The following is a 19,256-nucleotide window of genomic DNA, read 5'->3' as shown; positions in this document are numbered from 1 at the left end:
AGGCCTGCGTCTTGTGACCGTAGCGTACGTGTAGGTGTGTACGGCAGGACCAAATCAGAGAGATAGGTAGGAGCTATGTTCAATAGGAAAGCGATATTAGCAGGTGCGCGTCCTCTTTGTCGCTTGCTCATACACAAATTTTCCAAGTATGTGTACCTGTAGTAAAACACCCAGTGGAACCATTGGAATTGCATACTGGGAGCTAGATTACATTTTTTTCCCTATACGTTCCATTGGAAGAGCATGGGCTCTCCAAAACAAAAATTATTCTGGTTAGTTTATAATTGGATTTTCTCCTACCAAATCTATTGTGTTATATTTTCCTACATTATTTTAACATTTATACAAACTCCAGAGTGTTTTCTTTCCAATGGTAACAATTATATGCATATCCTGGCTTCAGGGCCTGAGCAACAGGCAGTTTACTTTGGGCACGTCAGTCATGCGGAAATTGAGAAAAATAGATCCTATCCTGAAGTTTTAACAATTTAAGGGCAATGCTACCAAATACTAATTGAGTGTATGTAATCTTCGGACCCACTGGCCCACTATTATTCTGACATTTCACATTCTTAAAATAAAGTGGTGATCCTAACTGGTCCTAAAACAGAATTTTTACTGGGATTAAATGTCAGGAATTGTGAAAAACTGAGTTAAAATGTATTTGGCTAAGTTGTCTGTAAACTTCCGACTTCAACTTAACCACCACAGACGGACGATGGCACTAAGACCACACTCAGTCAGCTGTATAAGAAAATAAGCAAACAGGAAACCGCTCAACCAGAGGCGGCGCTCCTAGAGGCTGGAATCTTAATGCAGGGAAACTTAAATAAGTTTTACCCTAATTTCTATCAACTTGTTAAATGCGCAACCAGAGGTAAATACAAATGTGGCAACTCGTCACTATTTTCCATATAGCAATACATTTTTTCTTCTTCTTAAAATGAGAACTTTTAAAATATGTTTTTTTCTCTTTGGATGGATGCTGTCCCATGTTTAGCCACCCCGTGTTTAGCCACCCCGTGGCCACCCCGTGTCCTATGTTTAGTGATTCCCTCAGAATCACTCAGTTACAATGCCCACTCATTACCTTGGAACCCTAGAGCCTGTGTGTGTGCGTGTTCATGTGTGTGGACGTGTTTAACTATACTTGTGGGGACCAGAAGAGTTTGTTTTAGGGATAGGGTTAGGAGCTAGGTTTAAGGCTAAGGTTAGGTTTGGGGTTAAGGTTAAGGTCAGGGTTAGGGTAAGGGTTAGGGAAAATATAATATTGAATAGTACTGCCACCACAAGGTTAGTGTATACAAGACTGTGTGTGTGTGTGTTGTGTGTGTTTGTTTCACATTTGTCATTACTAAAGATGTTTCTGATTTCTTAAGTTATTTGAATTACTTTCATTTCTAGGTCAATCATTCTTCACTGTTAATAACAAAAACATGTAGCTCTCATATAGTAAATTGTCATATATGTGAAGTATTTCTACTTATATCAGGTAATATGCAGTCCACAAAAAAACAACAACTGATTCAAGACTATAATTGCATGAGCAATGTAACAAGGTATTATCCTACCACAATCACTGCATTTATCAGGTAATCTTAAATTCACCAATGTGAATAATAACATCACTTTTGGAGACTATAGTGGTTGTTTAGAGCAGCCAGGTAACCCGTGATACAGTACTCGATGTCCATCCATGTTTGAGGATGTCAGGAGATGAAGTGGAAACTGGCCACAGTGAGGTCTCTTCTCTCCCTCTCTCTCTATTGTCGAGAACTGTTTCTTATTCCAAAGGTTGTAAATTCAAATCCAGTACTAAAGTTTAACTTAGCCCTAACCTTAAAAATGTAACCTTAACCATGTAGAGATTTGGAACAACTTTGAAATGTTTTGTTTGAGAAACAGGGATGAACATCTAATTCTGATATGAGACTGTGAGAGCTGGTGTGTTAAGAGATTTTCTTTCTGGCTGAGGTGGGTTTCGAACTAGGGACCTTCAATTCCACGCTTTCCCTTCCTCAAATACAGGAAAGAAGCACATTCCTATTATTTTTCAGCTGCTCCAAATTAATCATTACAAATAAACATTTACACTACATCACCTGCTCGTTAAACGTCTCATTCCAAAATCATGGGCATTAAAATGGTCACCCCTATGCTGCTATAACAGCCTCTACTCATCGGGAAAGGCTTGCCTCGATTCAGCCACAAGAGCATTAGTTAGGTCAGGCACTGATGTTGGGTGATTAGGCCTGGCTTCCAGTCGGTGTTCCAATTAATCCCAAAGGTGTTCAAATTTAAGAAATCTGTTCCCAAGTATCCGACACCTAATAGAGAGAAACATGTGATTGTATACAAATGTAAGCAAGATTTGAAATGATTATGTTTAAGTCAAACATTATATCTGTTTGGGCTTGTTGCAGTCAATTTGCCGTCTCCAAATTATTTGTAATTATGTTCCGGCCCTCCGACCGTCCGCTCAAGAAAAAAATTGGTTAGTGGTTGAATCTAGTTGATGATCCCTGCACTCGGCAGTCCCATTCTGTGAGCTTATGTGGCATACCACTTCGCGGCTGAGCCATTGTTGCTCATAGATTTTTCCACTTCACAAAAACAGCACTTACAGTTGACTGGGGCTGCTCTAGTAGAAATGTGATGAACTGACCTGTTGGAAAGGTGACATCTCATGACAGTGCCATGTTGAAAGTCACTGAGCCCTTCAGTAAGGCAACACACGTACTCAATGACATGCTTGCCTACACATACGTACTTATACGGACACACACACACACACCTGATATCGCTCTCTTCTCTCACTCTCTCTTTCTCTCTTTTCTCTTCTCTTCTCTCCCTCTCTCTCTGTTGTCGAGAACTGTTTCATAATTTAATGTGTTTATTGTTTGTTTATCTTTTTTATGATTTGTCTACAAGTTAAAATATGTTTACAACAAGCAAGGGGAAGACATCAGAATAGGGGCATTGGGGAATAATAACATATTGCACGGTATACATTTGTACTGTAGTGAAGACGTCTCTAGAGTAATGCAAGGTCTCTTTCATGATCATGTGAAACGTTAATTGCTATGGAAATGATGGGATATGTTTTTCAATTATGTTAAAGGTAATTATGGTGCAACTATGATGGTGATACAATGTGGATTACAATTATCGTCATGAATATTAAGGCTATACGCACTACCTGTTACACACATAGACACTCAACCATGCAAATTGGCAGAGTTATTATTTATTTGGACATCACACATTATAGCCTTACTCTTATACAGACATCGTACACACTCTCACTAAATCACATCCAATATCATACACATCAACCTACTCAGATTTACTACACACATAATATCTTGTCTCAATTTTCTAACAGGCAAGGGAATAAACAGGCAAGGGAATAAAACAAATATTGCTGGAACCTATTTCTTGAATTCTAAATATCAGACATTTGAAAGCTCTAGTTTTGACCGTCATAATACCTCTGATGGCAGTAACTTTACAGGCATTATTATGGTCAATTTAGACTGAGAATAGTATCTAGTTATGGTAAGGGGTGAAATAAGTATAGCCAGTTATAATTGTAATGGTTTAGCAGACTATAAAAAATAAGATCAGTCTTTACATGGCTAAAAGAAAATATAACATATACTGTTTACAGGAAACTCACTCTACATCCTTAGATGAAGTTGCGTGGAAAAACGAATGGGGTGGTGAAATAATTTTCTGTCATGGACAAAGGAACTCAAAGGGTGTGATGATATTAATTAACAAAAATTTCGATCTGAATGTGCAAATAGTCATGAAACATTTGCAAGAAAGGTGGATCCTTTTGAATATGAAAGTGGACGAAAAAGGGATTTGGCTCATTAATCTATATGGTCAAAATCAGGATGATCCATACTTCTTCAAAAACATTTTACCAATTTATTGAACTTACAGGCAACACATGATCTAATTATTATGGTAGGTGACTATAACACAGTGTTAAATACCTCAATGGACCGTAAAGGTAATCACTCTACAAACTATCATCACCGTGCCCTTTTATGGAAATCACAAATATTATGGACACATTAAAAATAGTGGATATTTGGAGACTAAAACACCCTGACCTAGTGAGATATACATGGAGGAAACTCCATGTTGTCTTGACTACTTTCTTGCGTCTTTCTCTCTTGCTTCAAAGGTTAAAACAGTTTTAACAGGAGACAGAATTCGATTGGATCATCATCTAATTGGCATTCACGTCACTCTTATAGATTTTCCACGTGGACGAAGATATTGGAAATTGAATCAAAGTTTACTGGAGGACAATTTATTTTTTAACTAAGATTAATTGAAAATGATACTTTTTTTTAAACTAAGATTAATTGAAAATGATACATTTTTCAAAGTATCCCTCTTTTTCAAACAGGCAATGCAGAGCTGGCTACAATTTCAATTTCATCCCCCTGAAAAGATAGAACAAATATTACAACAAATGTTATGGCTGAACTCAAATATGCTGGTTGATAAAATACCTGTATTTATGGGAAATATGTTTGAAAAGGGTATTTTGTTGTTAAATTATATTGTAAATTGTAATGGTAGAGTTACTGTATGTCATTCATGGAGTCATGGAATCAGAATTGTACGGGAAGGTCTGCTCAATCCAAGAGTACAACCAATTGATTACAGCATTACACCAAAAATGGAGGAGGCAGGTGGCAGCGGGAGGAGGTAGGGAACTGGTCTGTCTGCCCAATATAAAGGATCTAAACTGGCGGAGGAATATAAATAGCATGAATAGGAACGTATACCAGTTTCATTTGAGGACCAGGATGTTGACAACTGTCAGCAAAGGGTGTGGCTGAAATAGCCGAATCCACAAATTGAATGGGTATCCACATTATCCACATTATTTGATCCTTTCCTCATTTTTCTTCTCTCCCTTCTTCCCTTTCTTTCACTTCTCACGAAAACATCTGTAGCATCCGAATGGTTTGGCCTACCAAATATTATGACCCCACTATGGAAAGACTCTCACTAACACGATGGCTTCTGTCTGTAGTGTCCAAACAGTTTAGGTAATAAACTAATATGACCCTTCTATGGAAATGTGAGTATCTCATGAACATGTACATGTTGGTTGTTTTGCTCTAGAATTCCCACAAGCCTCACAAGACTAGTTTGAAGATGACGCATTACTGGATGGCCACCATTTCACAAGCCTTGACCAACTTTGCTATTTTGTGATTATTTTGTAGTTTATTTTTACTAAATGTTTTACAACCGAAAATATCGACAGTTACTTACCCAATTCCGGCTTCCACCTCAACTAGTCGGTCCTGGGCTCTCTCTGTAATTCCGACTCAATTTTCGGGCCACTCAAGAGGAAACGTCAGCATCACAGAGGCAAGAGAGGGGGGATCCTGGTGAGATGAAGGCAAAGCGAAAAACCGGCCAACTCTTCCCTCCATTTTACTGGCATATGTACAGTCTCCCGATAATAAGATAGATGTCCTCCGATTGCGGATTTGCAACCAACGGGACTCTCGAAACTGCAATATTCTTTTCTTTTTAGAAACATCACTCTCGGACAGCACACCCCCGACGGCTATTCAACTCGATGGATTCTCCATTCACCGGGAGGACAAGACAGTTGAGTCGGGGAAATCGTGAGGAGGAAGGGTTTGCCTCTTCATCAACACCAACGGGTGTTGTAATTCCAGAGCGGTGGATGTGTCAACCCACTGTTCACCCGTCTTGGAATGCCTGATGGTTAAATGTCAACCCTTTTACCTCCCGTAACGAGTTTTCAGCTTTAATTGGACTGCTGTATAAATTCCACCTAAGGACAATAAAAATATCAGGCTGGCTCTTAACAAACTGTACAAGGCTATAAACATTCAGGAAAACCTACACCCAGCGGCTGCCTTTCTGGTTTCTGGCAATTTTAATTTGGCGTCGCTAAGACACGTGATGCCTAACTTCAATCAACACTTCTCCAACACCGCTAGGGGTGATAAAGTCCTGGACCACTGCAATTCTACCCACAAGCAAGTATACAAGGCCCTCGGCATTCGATTAATCCGATCATGACTCCGTACTCTTGCTTCCTGTTTACATGCATAAGTTGAAATGGGAAGTACCCGCGATTCGCTCTGTTGAAAAATGGTCACCAGAATCAGAGGTCATGCTACAGGACTGCTTTGCTAGCGCTGATTAGAATATGTTTTGAGATTCTGATGATAACATTGATGAGCTAATCACCTCTGTCACCAGCTTCATTATTAAATGCATCAACAACGTTGTACCCATAGTGAGGGTTTGCTGCTTCTCCAAACAAAAGCCCTGGATTTACAACGACGTTGGTGCTAAAGTAAAGAAAAGGGCTACCGCACACAGAGCTATCGAAGACAACCCTGATGCTATGGCAGAGAACAGGAATAAGTACAAGAAGTCCCGCTAAAACCTCTGCAGAGTCATCATATGAGCTAATGAACAATTTAGAAATAACGGGGAATCTTATTACACAGGTTCCGACGTGACAGGGGCTACAGTCCATTACGGATTACAAAAGATGCCTCTCTATCGACGTGAGAAGGGTCTTTAATCAGGTCCACACCCGCAAGGTGTGACCCGACGGTTTTCCAGGGTGAGTTCTCAGAGCATGTGCTCAACAGCTGGCAGGCATATTCAGGGTAATTTTCGACCTCTCCTTTTCCCAGTCTGTGATCCCCACCAGCACTCTTGTGGGGATCATCCTAAGAACCCTAAAGTTTCATGCCACAATGACTACCTCCCTGTAACACTCACTTCTGTAATTATGAAGTGCTTTGCAGGCTGGTTATAGCACACATTAAGTCCACCATCCCAGCCATCCTAGACCAAATCCAATTTGCATACTGCCCCATCAGATCTATAGATGACCCAATCTTAATTGCTCTCCACACTGCTCTCAATCACCTAGATAAGCGGGATCATCAATAAGGGAACATAGCTTTTACCTGGATTCACTAGGACAGTCTATGGAAAGAGCAGGTGTTCTTAATGTTTTGTGTATTCAGTGTATACATTATATTATTATTATATATATTCAGCTCTGCAGTCAGATCATTAACCCTCTGCATCACCAGGGGATAACTGTGGTATTGCGAGGGTTTTTCAGTCTAATATGGTCAATCAGGACACAGAACACAAGATAAAATGTTCTCATCCTCTTCATATGCTGTGTGCTTGTAACACTGTAGTTATAATGTTATTTCTTCATTACGTATTGAAAGTCTTATGAAATGTTATTTTAGTTTAATACAGCTTCCTTTAAGTAGTGTATATTCTTGTGTATTCATACGCTTCCTAATATTAATACATGCATGCATTAATCTAATTAGCATAATATGAAAATCTGTCAGTTTAAGCTAGATATGGTTTTATTTTCTGAAGGTCTGGAAGTATGGAGGTAGTTTTGTGCCAACAAAAATAAGAGGTGTAGAGGTGTCCAAAATAAGAGGTGCCCCCCCCAAAATATATATATATATATACATTTCTGAGCTTTCTTATATCTCCTAGATTTAGGCGAGACACTAAAACCGTATTCCTTATTTTTTGACTGTCTTTTTGCCATTTATGAATGTGTTGTTCAACACAATTTTTAGTGTGTTGTAGTACTCAAGGCCAAATGCAAAATTTTATCAAAAACATTTTAAATATACACTACTCTTCAAAAGTTTGGGGTCACTCAGAAATGTCCTTATTTTTGAAAGAAAATCACCTTTTTTTATCTATTAAAGTAACATAAAATTGATCAGAAATACAGTGTAGACATTGTTAATGTTGTAAATGACTATTGAAGCTGGAAACAGCTGATTTTTAATGGAATATCTACATAGGTGTACAGAGGCCCATTATCAGCAACCATCACTCCTGTGTTCCAATGGCACGTTGTGTTAGCTAATCCAAGTTTATCATTTTAAAAGGATAATTGATCATTAGAAAACCCTTTTTGCAATTATGTTAGCACAGCTGAAAACTGTTGTACTGATGAAAGAAGCAATAAAACCGTCCTTCTTTAGACTAGCTGAGTTTCTGGAGTATCAGCATTTGTGGGTTCGATTACAGGCTAAAAATGGCCAGAAACAAAGAACTTTCTTCTGAAACTCATTAGTCTGTTCTTGTTCTGAGAAATGAAGGTTATTCCATGTGAGAAATGGCCAATAAACTGAAGATCTCGTACAATGCTGTGTACTACTCCCTTCACTGAACAGTGCAAACTGTCTCCAACCAGAATAGAAAGAGGAGTGGGAGGCCCCGGTGCACAACGGAGCAAGAGGACAAGTACATTAGAGGTTCTAGTTTGAGAAACAGACGCCTCACAAGTCCTCAACTGGTAGCTTCATTAAATAGTACCCACAAAAAAACAGTCTCAACATGACCAGAGAAGAGGCAACTCCAGGATGCTGTGAATGTGTCTGTGTTCTTTTGCCCATCATAATCTTTTATTTTTAATTGCCAGTCTGAGATATGGCATTTTCTTTGCAACTCTGATAACTAAATTATCCATGGTATGACCATCTTAAAACAATTGTAATAACTCAGAAATTGTGTTCGGTGTCCTGATTCAAATCAAATCAAATCAAATCAAATTGTATTTGATTGACCACATTAGACTGAAAAAGCCATACCAGGTCACATCTACTGGTTGTGCAGAGCTGAAAATTGCAGGTTCAAACCTACATATGTTTTCTTTGCATTTTGTTTTTCATAAAGCTGTGAAATTGAGCCTCCATTACACACTACTAAAAGAGACGATGTCTTTATTTTTGGTCCAGATGTATAAAACCAGTCATGAATGCAGCATTTTAACAAAGTTAAAAAAATAAAACATTGTCTAAAAATTGCCTTTCACACGTTTTATTTGTCATGATCTGAAAAGATCAGCACCTTAAATATGGGCTCAGAAGTATGTAGCATACAGTGTATTTGGAGAAAAAAAAAACTTTTTCCATATTTTATTACTTAACAAACTTGTTCTAAAATGTATTAAATCTTAAATCTCTGGTCAATCTACACAAAACACCCCATAATAAAAGTTATTTTTTTTGCAAATGTATTAAAAAAACTAAATGGAAATATGGCATTTACATAAGTATTCAGACCCTTCAGTACTTTGTTGAAGCACCTTTGGCAGCTATTACAGCCTCAAATCTTGTTGGGTATGATGCTTTAACCTTGGCACACCTTTATTGGGAAGTTTTCTCCCATTCTTCTCCGCAGATCCTCTCAAGCTCTGTCACGCTGGATGGGGAGCGTCACTGGACAGGTCTCTCCCAAGAATGTTCGATTGGGTTCAAGTCCGGGCTCTGGCTCGACCACTTTAGGACATTCAGAGACTCATCCCGAAGCCAGTCCTTTGTTGTCTTGGCTGTGTGCTTAGGGTCATTGTCCCGTTGGAAGGTGAACCTTCGCCCCAGTCTGAGGTCCTGAGCACTCTGGAGCAGGTTTTCATCAAGGATCGCTCTCTACTTTGTCCGTTCATCTTTCCCTCGATCCTGGCTAGCCTCCCAGTCCCTGTCACTGAAAAACATCCCCACATGATGCTGTCACCACCATGCTTCACCATAGGAATGGTGCCAGGTTTCCTCCAGACGTGACGCTTGGCATTCAGGCCAAAGAGTTCAATCTTCGTTTCATCAGACCAGAGAAATCTTGTTTCTTATGGTCTGAGAGTCTTTAGGTGCCTTTTGGCAAATTCCAAACCGGCTCTCATGTGCCTTTTACTGAGGTGTGGCATCCGTCTGGCCACTCTAAAATAAAGGCCTGATTGGTGGAGTGCTGAAGAGATGGTTGTCCTTCTGGAAGATTATCCCATCTCCACAGAGGAACTCTGGAGCTCTGTCAGAGTGACCACCGGGTTCTTGGTCACCTCCCTGACCAAGGCCCTTCTCCCCCGATTGCTCAGTTTTGCAAGGCAGTCAGCTCTAGGAAGAGTCTTGGTGTGCTCTTCCAACTTCTTCCATTTAAGAATGATGGAGGCCACTGTGTTCTTGAGGACCTTCAATGCTGCAGTCTTGTTTTGGTACCCTTCCACAGATCTGTGCCTCGACAGAATCCTGTCTCGGAGCTCTACGGACAATTCCTTCGATCTTATGGCTTGGTTTTTGCTCTGACATGCACTGTCAACTGTTGGACCTTATATATACAGTATATAGACAGGTTTGTGCCTTTCCAGATCATGATGATCAATGGAAACACAATGCACCTGAGCTCAATTTTGAGTCTTATAACAAAGGGGTTTTGGCTTTGTCTTTATGGGGTTTTGTGTGTAGATTTATGATAAAAATGTTTAATTTAATCAATTTTAGAATAAGATTGTAACGTAACAAAATGTGGAAAAAGTCAAAGGGTATGAATGCTTTCTGAATGCACTGTATAGAGAGTGCTACTCAGTAATGTTTTGTATTGGATTTGCCCCAAACAAAACACTTTATATTCGAGACAAAAGATGAATTGCTTTGCCACATTTTTTCTGTATTGCTTTAGTGTCTTGTTGCAAACATGCTTCATGTTTTGGGATTTTTGTTTTTCTGTACAGGCTTTCTTCTTTTCAGTCTGTCAATTAAGTTAGTCCTATTTAGTCCTAGTGTTGAGTTTTGTCCTATATTTTTATTTAATTTATTTTTAATTCCAGCCCTTCCCCGCAGGAGGACTTTTGCCTTTTGGTAGGCCGTCATTGTAAATAAGAATTAGCTTTAAGCTGACTTGCCTAGTTAAATAAAGGTTAATAAAAAAATGTAAAATTATGCTTCCAGAGTGGCGCAGTGACGTAGTTGTCTAAGGCACTGCATCACAGTGCTAGCTTGCCACTAGAGATCCTGGTTTGAGTCCATGCTCTTCCTCAACCTGGAGACCCTTGGGGTGGCGCACAATTGGCCCAGTGTCGTCTGGGATAGTTTTCTCCTATCACAGCCATGATTTATTTAACCCTTTTTCTCCCCAATTTCGTGGTATCCAATTGGTAGTTACAGTCTTGTCATGTCGTTGCAACTCCCGTATGGACTCGGGAGAGGTAAAGGTCGAGAGCCGTGCGTCCTCTGAAACACAACCCAGCAAAGCCACAATGCTTCTTGCCACAATGCCCACTTAATCCGGAGACAGTTGCAACAATTTGCCGGAGTAAACACTGTACACCTGGCGACCGTGCATTGCGCCCTGCCGGCCAAACATGCATTGCACCCTGCCCGCCACAGGAGTTGCTAGTGTGCGATGGGACAAGAACATCGCTGCCGGCCAAACTCTCCCCTAACCCAGACGACACTGGGCCAATTGTGCACCGCCCCATGGGTCTCCCATTTCTTTCCTGCAGATTTTCCTGCAGTCTGGTGAGAATGTTGTTGTTGGTACTGTCAGTCATGAAAGGATTACGCACCCTGTCAAGTTTGGCAGACTTGTTTTCAATTTCAGGGAATTAGGAGTTGAACTCACTGTTGAGTTTGGATAAGTATTTGCATAGGAGCTCTGTCAACATCACCTTTAGAAAGATAGAGGTCAACCTGCTGGAAACAACTTATATCTTCACATTTCTTCTCCCAGAGTTTGATCTTCATGAATCCACACAATTTATCATGCATGTTTAGAATGTGTGTGTCTTTACCTTGCAGAGTTAGAGTCAGGTTTTCAGTTTGCTGAACACATTAGCAAGATATGCAAGGTGGGCTACACAGTCTGTGTCCTTGAACACGCCACATGGAGGTGTGAGTGCTCAGACAGAAAATCACATACTTTGGAACGCAGCTCAAAAAGCCTCTGTAACATTTTCCCTCTGGATAGTCAACGGACTTCGGTGTGAAGAAGTAGCTGCTGGTGCTCAGTCCCAGTGGCATCACAGAGCATTTCAAACAGTCACTGATTCACAGGCTTAGCCTGGATAAAGTTAATCACTTTCACTGCGTCAATCAAAACATCACTTAACTCAGGACTCATTCTCTTGCTGGCCAATGCCACCCTGTGAATGATACAGTGGTTCCATTCAACATCAGGATTGACCTTCTTTATGGAGGCAATTAATCCTTTAATTTACTCAGGCAATGATGTAACACCATCCGTGCACACATTAACACAGGATTTCCAATCAAGATTGTGTTCTGAGAAAAAGCTGTCAATAACTTGAAACACATCCTCCTCACCTGTAGTTCATCCCGTTCGCTCCTTACAGAACAGAATGTGCTCATTCATTTCATTTCCCAAATATCGCACAAATGCAATCAACTAGGCTTCCCCACTGACATCAGTCAATTTGTCTAACTGCAGAGAAAAATAATAGTTTAAATTTTCCACCACTTGATCGACAACATCAATGCCCATGTCATCCATCCTATGACACACCCTGTTATTTGACTTCAGTGCATCAGCTGCTGTTTTATCAATAATAGTTTCTGCAAGGAAGAGCTGCAGGCACTCTATCGCACGAAGCAAAGGATGAGTGCACTTGGCTAGCAGATGCTCAACCATTGAGCCAGCGGGCGGGCAAAGGCCAGGTAGGCAGAGGAATGTGCACGCACCGACACGAAGGTAAAAAAAAGTAGGCCTATATATATAAAATAAATTAGAGATTTCAAATCAGAACCTCAGTAAATGTTTTCCTGCCTCTTAAGTTTGAAATAAATAACAGATTGAAAAAATAATATATTTATTTTTGAAAATCTTCCAATGTACCTCCTGGGGACTGCCCACATACGCCCAGGGGTGCGCGTATCCACGGTTGGGAAACACTGTGATAGATATAGGACAGACACTTCAATATCGTATTCCTCATGATTTATTTTTTGACTGTCTTTTTTGCTATTCATGAATGTGTTACCCAATGCATTTCTATGGGCTATAATAATATTAAAGGCCAAATTCAATATTTTATTCAATATTTGTGTATACAGTGCCTTGCGAAAGTATTCGGCCCCCTTGAACTTTGCGACCTTTTGCCACATTTCAGGCTTCAAACATAAAGATATAAAACTGTATTTTTTTGTGAAGAATCAACAACAAGTGGGACACAATCATGAAGTGGAACGACATTTATTGGATATTTCAAACTTTTTTAACAAATCAAAAACTGAAAAATTGGGCGTGCAAAATTATTCAGCCCCCTTAAGTTAATACTTAGTAGCGCCACCTTTTGCTGCGATTACAGCTGTAAGTCGCTTGGGGTATGTCTCTATCAGTTTTGCACATCGAGAGACTGACATTTTTTCCCATTCGTCCTTGCAAAACAGCTCGAGCTCAGTGAGGTTGGATGGAGAGCATTTGTGAACAGGAGTTTTCAGTTCTTTCCACAGATTCTCGATTGGATTCAGGTTTGGACTTTGACTTGGCCATTCTAACACCTGGATATGTTTATTGTTGAACCATTCCATTGTAGATTTTGCTTTATGTTTTGGATCATTGTCTTGTTGGAAGACAAATCTCCGTCCCAGTCTCAGGTCTTTTGCAGACTCCATCAGGTTTTATTCCAGAATGGTCCTGTATTTGGCTCCATCCATCTTCCCATCAATTTTAACCATCTTCCCTGTCCCTGCTGAAGAAAAGCAGGCCCAAACCATGATGCTGCCACCACCATGTTTGACAGTGGGGATGGTGGGTTCAGGGTGATGAGCTGTGTTGCTTTTACGCCAAACATAACGTTTTGCATTGTTGCCAAAAAGTTCAATTTTGGTTTCATCTGACCAGAGCACCTTCTTCCACATGTTTGGTGTGTCTCCCAGGTGGCTTGTGGCAAACTTTAAACAACACTTTTTATGGATATCTTTAAGAAATGGCTTTCTTCTTGCCACTCTTCCATAAAGGCCAGATTTGTGCAATATACGACTGATTGTTGTCCTATGGACAGAGTCTCCCACCTCAGCTGTAGATCTCTGCAGTTCATCCAGAGTGATCATGGGCCTCTTGGCTGCATCTCTGATCAGTCTTCTCCTTGTATGAGCTGAAAGTTTAGAGGGACGGCCAGGTCTTGGTAGATTTGCAGTGGTCTGATACTCCTTCCATTTCAATATTATCGCTTGCACAGTGCTCCTTGGGATGTTTAAAGCTTGGGAAATCTTTTTGTATCCAAATCCGGCTTTAAACTTCTTCACAACAGTATCTCAGACCTGCCTGGTGTGTTCCTTGTTCTTCATGATGCTCTCTGCGCTTTTAACGGACCTCTGAGACTATCACAGTGCAGGTGCATTTATACGGAGACTTGATTACACACAGGTGGATTGTATTTATCATCATTAGTCATTTAGGTCAACATTGGATCATTCAGAGATCCTCACTGAACTTCTGGAGAGAGTTTGCTGCACTGAAAGTAAAGGGGCTGAATCATTTTGCACGCCCAATTTTTCAGTTTTTGATTTGTTAAAAAAGTTTGAAATATCCAATAAATGTCGTTCCACTTCATGATTGTGTCCCACTTGTTGATTCTTCACAAAAAAATACAGTTTCATATCTTTATGTTTGAAGCCTGAAATGTGGCAAAAGGTCGCAAAGTTCAAGGTGGCCGAATACTTTCGCAAGGCAATCTCTTCCTCTCCCTTTCAGCACCAACTGCAATTGTTTTAAGATGGTCATAGGATCCCTAAAATATATATATATATATATATATATATATATTTTTTTTATATATATATTTTAGGGATCCTATGACCTATGACTATGAAACAATTGCAGTTGGTGCTGAAAGGGAGAGGAAGAGATTGCATTCCTAAATGTATTCATATTTTCTGATCCCATACTCTCTATGTATTATATTGAGTATGTCGACAAAATTCAAATTAAAGGTACACCGTATTTTAAGGTCTGGGTTAAGATAAATGTACTGAAAACCCCATTGAATGAAAAATATACAAGAACATCTGTTGGCCAGCAACTGGGAGGGTTTTTAGCAGTTGAATTAAATTAATTCAAAGTGCATAGTAGCCACACCTGCAGAACGCATTACGCAACTTACAATTAAGTTAAGTCTGAATACCAAATACTTGTTATGTTACAGCCTGAATTTTTGTCATTGGCCTACACACATAATATGTTTTTAGAAATGAATTAAAAATGAAAAGCTAAAATGTCTTGAGTCAATAAGTATTCAACCCCTTTGTCATGGCAAGCCTAAATAAGTTCTTTAGTCATAATGTGCTTAACAAGTCACATAATACGTTGCATCTGTGTGCAATAATATTGGTCAACATGATTTTTGAATGACTACTGCATCTCTGTACCCCACACATTTAATTATCTGTAGGGTCCCCCAGTCGAGGTGTGCATTTCAGACACAGATTCAACCACAAAGACCAGGGAGGTTTTCCATGCCTCGCAAAGAAGGACACCTATTGGTAGATGGGTAAAAGAAACAGACATTTAATATCCCTTTGAGCACGGTGAAGTTATTTTTTACACTTTGTAGTGACTGGGTGTATTGATCCACCATCCAAAGCTACAGGCATCCTTCCTAACTCAGTTTCCGGAGAGGAAGGAAACCGCTCAGGGATTTCACCATGAAGCCAACGGTGACTTTTAAACAGTTACAGAGTTGAATGGTTGTGATAGGAGAAAACTGAGGATGGATCAACAACATTGTAGTTACTCCACAATACTAACCTAATTGACAGAGTGAAAAGAAGGACATAATAAAAATATTCCAAAACATGCATCCTGTTTCCATCAAGGCACTAAAGTAATATTGCAAAAAACGTGGCAAAGCAATTCACATTTTGTCCCATATACAAAGTGTCATGTTTGGGGCAAATACAATGCAACACATTACTGAGTATCACTCTCCAGATTTTCAAGAATAGTGGTGGCTGCAACATTTAATGAAAATGCTTGTAATTGTTAAGGACTGAGGGAAATGTTTAATGGATTTGAGCTAAGCACAGGCAAAAACCTGATTCAGTCTTGTATCCACCAGACACTGGAAGATGAATTCATCTTTCAGCAGGACAACAACCTAAAACACAAGGCCAAATCTACACTGGAGTTGCTTACCAAGCAGACAGTGAATGTTCCTGAATGGCTGGGTAACAGTTTTGACTTAAATCTACTTGAAAATCTACGGTAGGACCTGAAAATGTTTGTATAGCAATGATCAACAATCATTTTGACAGAGCTTGAAGAAGAGTGAAAATAAAAATGTTGCACAATCCAGGTGTGGAAAGCTCTTAGTGACTTACTGACTTCATTATGAGGCATTGTATGTAGTAGATGGGTGAGAATTATTATTTGTTTTATTCATTTTGAATTCAGGCTGTAACACAACAAAAAGTGGATAAAGTCAAGGGTGTGAATACTTTCTGAAGGCACTGTATGTTACGTACAACCTTCCGAAAAGCAAGAGATCGGTATGTGTGATGAGGAGAAGCTGAAATGTTTTTTTTCCATTGTGTATTTCCATTTGCTGAATTTTTTAATAAAGCCGGACATAAAAGAAAAATGGTGACCTATAATTAAATAATACAAATATTTAGCTATTGACAAATAGCAAATTTTAATAAAATCAAATATTATTTGTCACGTGCGCCGAATACATGTGAAATGCTTACTTTACAAGCCCTTAACCAACAATGCAGTTTTCAGAAAATAGAGTTAAGAAAATATTTACTAATTTAACTAAAGTAAAAAATTAAATAGTTACACAATAAAACAACAAATAATGAGGCTATATACAGGGGACATCGGTACCGAGTCAATGTTCGGGGATACAGGTTACTCGAGGTAATTTGTAAATGTAGGTAGGGGTAAAGTGACTATGCAAAGATAATAAACAGTGAGAAGGGAGGGGGGAGGTGCCAATGCAAATACTCTGGGTGGCCATTTGATTAATTATTCAGCAGTCTTATTGCTTGTGGGTAGAAGCTGTTAAGAAGCCTTTTGGACCTAGGCGCTCCGGTACCGCTTGCCGTGCGGTAGCAGAGAGAACAGTCTATGACTTGGATGACTGGAGTCTTTGACAATTATTTGGGCCTTCCTCTGACACCGCCTAGTATATAAGTCCTGGATGGCAGAAAGCTTGGCCCCAGTGATGTACTGGGCTGTACACACAACCCTCTGTAGCGCCTTATGGACGGATGCCGAGCAATTGTCATACTAGGCGGTGATGCAACCGTTCAGGATGCTCTCTATGCTGCAGCTGTAGAATTTTTTGAGGATCTACGTCACCAGGCGGCTCGTTATGGCGCACACCTGTCACCATCGTTACGTGCACCTGCATGTCTTCAGTTTCATTTTGACTCCATCACTTTCCTAATTACCTTCCCTATATTTGTCACTCCCTTTGGTTCCTTCCCCAGGCACCATTGTTTCTGTTTCCGTTTCTTGTCTGTGCGTTGTTCGTGTTTCTTGTTTTGTATTATGTTTCAATATTTTATTAAAACACTCACTCCCTTTAACTTGCATCCCGACTCTCAGTGCACGTCGTTACACCCATGCTAAATCTTTTCAGTCTCCTGAGGGGGGGAAAAGGCGTTGTCGTGCTCTCTTCGACTTTCTTGGTGTGTTTGGACCATGATAGTTCGTTAGTGATGTGGACACCAAGGAACTTGAAACTCTCGACCCGATCCACTACAGCCCCTTTAATGTGAATGGGGGCATGTTCGGCCCTCCTTTTCCCATAGTACACGATCATCTCCTTTGTCTTGCTCACGTCTGTGACCTCCTCCCTATAGGCTGTCTCATTGTTGTTGGTGATTAGTGTTGTCACCATGGTGTTGGAGTCGTGCTTGGCCACGAAGTCATGGGTGAACTACTAAAAACTGAAACAAAAAAAATTGGTGGTAAATACCAATTGTCTCTACCAGGGGCATGCTTGAGGTGGTCTCCGACAGCTCTGTGTATGTCCTGTTCTGTGGCCTTGCCGTTCTACTTCTTGACTACTCCGGCAATACTGTAAGAAACATTTAGTTATATTTTATAAAACATGTAGCATCCATGGCCTCCGTAAGACCCAGCACTTAAATGTGACTTCTGTCATCCGATCACTCCAAGCTGGATTAGGCATGGATGGACGATAGTCACATTGTTCTCGCATTAGGTTCAGATCTGCCAGGATGTGTTCGGAATTTGACATAGATATTGGTGGACAATTTGCACTAATGTAAATACACATAAATTATGGAACATATTCCCTTTTGTTTATGAGATGAACCCCTATGGTGACAAATATTTACCATCTAAATGTGTGACCTCTCACATCACTGGTTGTAGAAGTGTTCTTCCTAACCAGTCCCTCAACAGCTTTCTGACTGAGCTCCACCTTTACTGGGTCCTCAGAGGAGAGGAAGGGTGGGGAGAGATGGAGGGATGGAAGGATCTATTGATCAATCATTTAACAAGTCAGTCAAATAAAGAGAGTGTTGATAAGCTTAAATGTCCATCTCCCACCTATGGAGAGACCTATATATTGTATCTTACCCTCCAGACAGTCACTAAGGTAGCGAGGCGGTGCGGCTTGACTATTTCCTGGTCAGTAGGGGGTGAGCGAATCACCACTGGTTCATATATACACTGGTCAGGGACATAGAGCCTAGTTAATTTAACACTACTATAGAGAGAAATAGAAATGATATATTTTTGTAAGCACTAACTCTGCCATGATTCGTTGGACAAAGCCTACAGGGAAATGAATGGTGCTTTGTATGGATTTTGGATAAACTACGTAAAAATAAGGTTTATGGTATACACAGGAGATCTTATATGTTTTGTTCGATGAGATAATCATCATCAGCCAACATCAATTTGTGAATTTCGAAGCATTTTATCTAGTCATAAAAAACACATAAAGGCTTCACAATTCATAAAGGTCATGTTAACTGACTGAACTCTCAAAGAACAAAGATCTCCTAAGCCTGTGTTAACCTCAGACCTTATTTTTGGCATTTATCCCTATAGGAATGGCTGAACCAACCAGAGGTAACTCTGGAGCGTTGGACTAGTAACCGGAAGGTTGTGAGTTCAAACCCCCGAGCTGACAAGGTACAAATCTGTCGTTCTGCCCCTGAACAGGCAGTTAACCCACTGTTCCCAGGCCGTCATTGAAAATAAGAATTTGTTCTTAACTGACTTGCCTGGTTAAATAAAGGTAAAATAAAAATAAAATTTCTATTTTTTAGGACTACAAACTGGCGAGCTCTATACCATGCCTTCTTAACTGCCCTTGGGAGATGAATTAAGTTGTAATGATTTGAATTAAATAAACAACATTATGTTAATAAATGTAGTGTATAACAAGAGGTATTACTGAG

The sequence above is a fragment of the Oncorhynchus mykiss genome, chromosome 3 (assembly GCF_013265735.2).
Source record: "Oncorhynchus mykiss isolate Arlee chromosome 3, USDA_OmykA_1.1, whole genome shotgun sequence".
Classification (NCBI taxonomy): domain Eukaryota; kingdom Metazoa; phylum Chordata; class Actinopteri; order Salmoniformes; family Salmonidae; genus Oncorhynchus; species Oncorhynchus mykiss.
The sequence above is the reverse complement of the archived record's forward strand: the minus strand, read 5'-3'. Positions refer to the sequence as shown.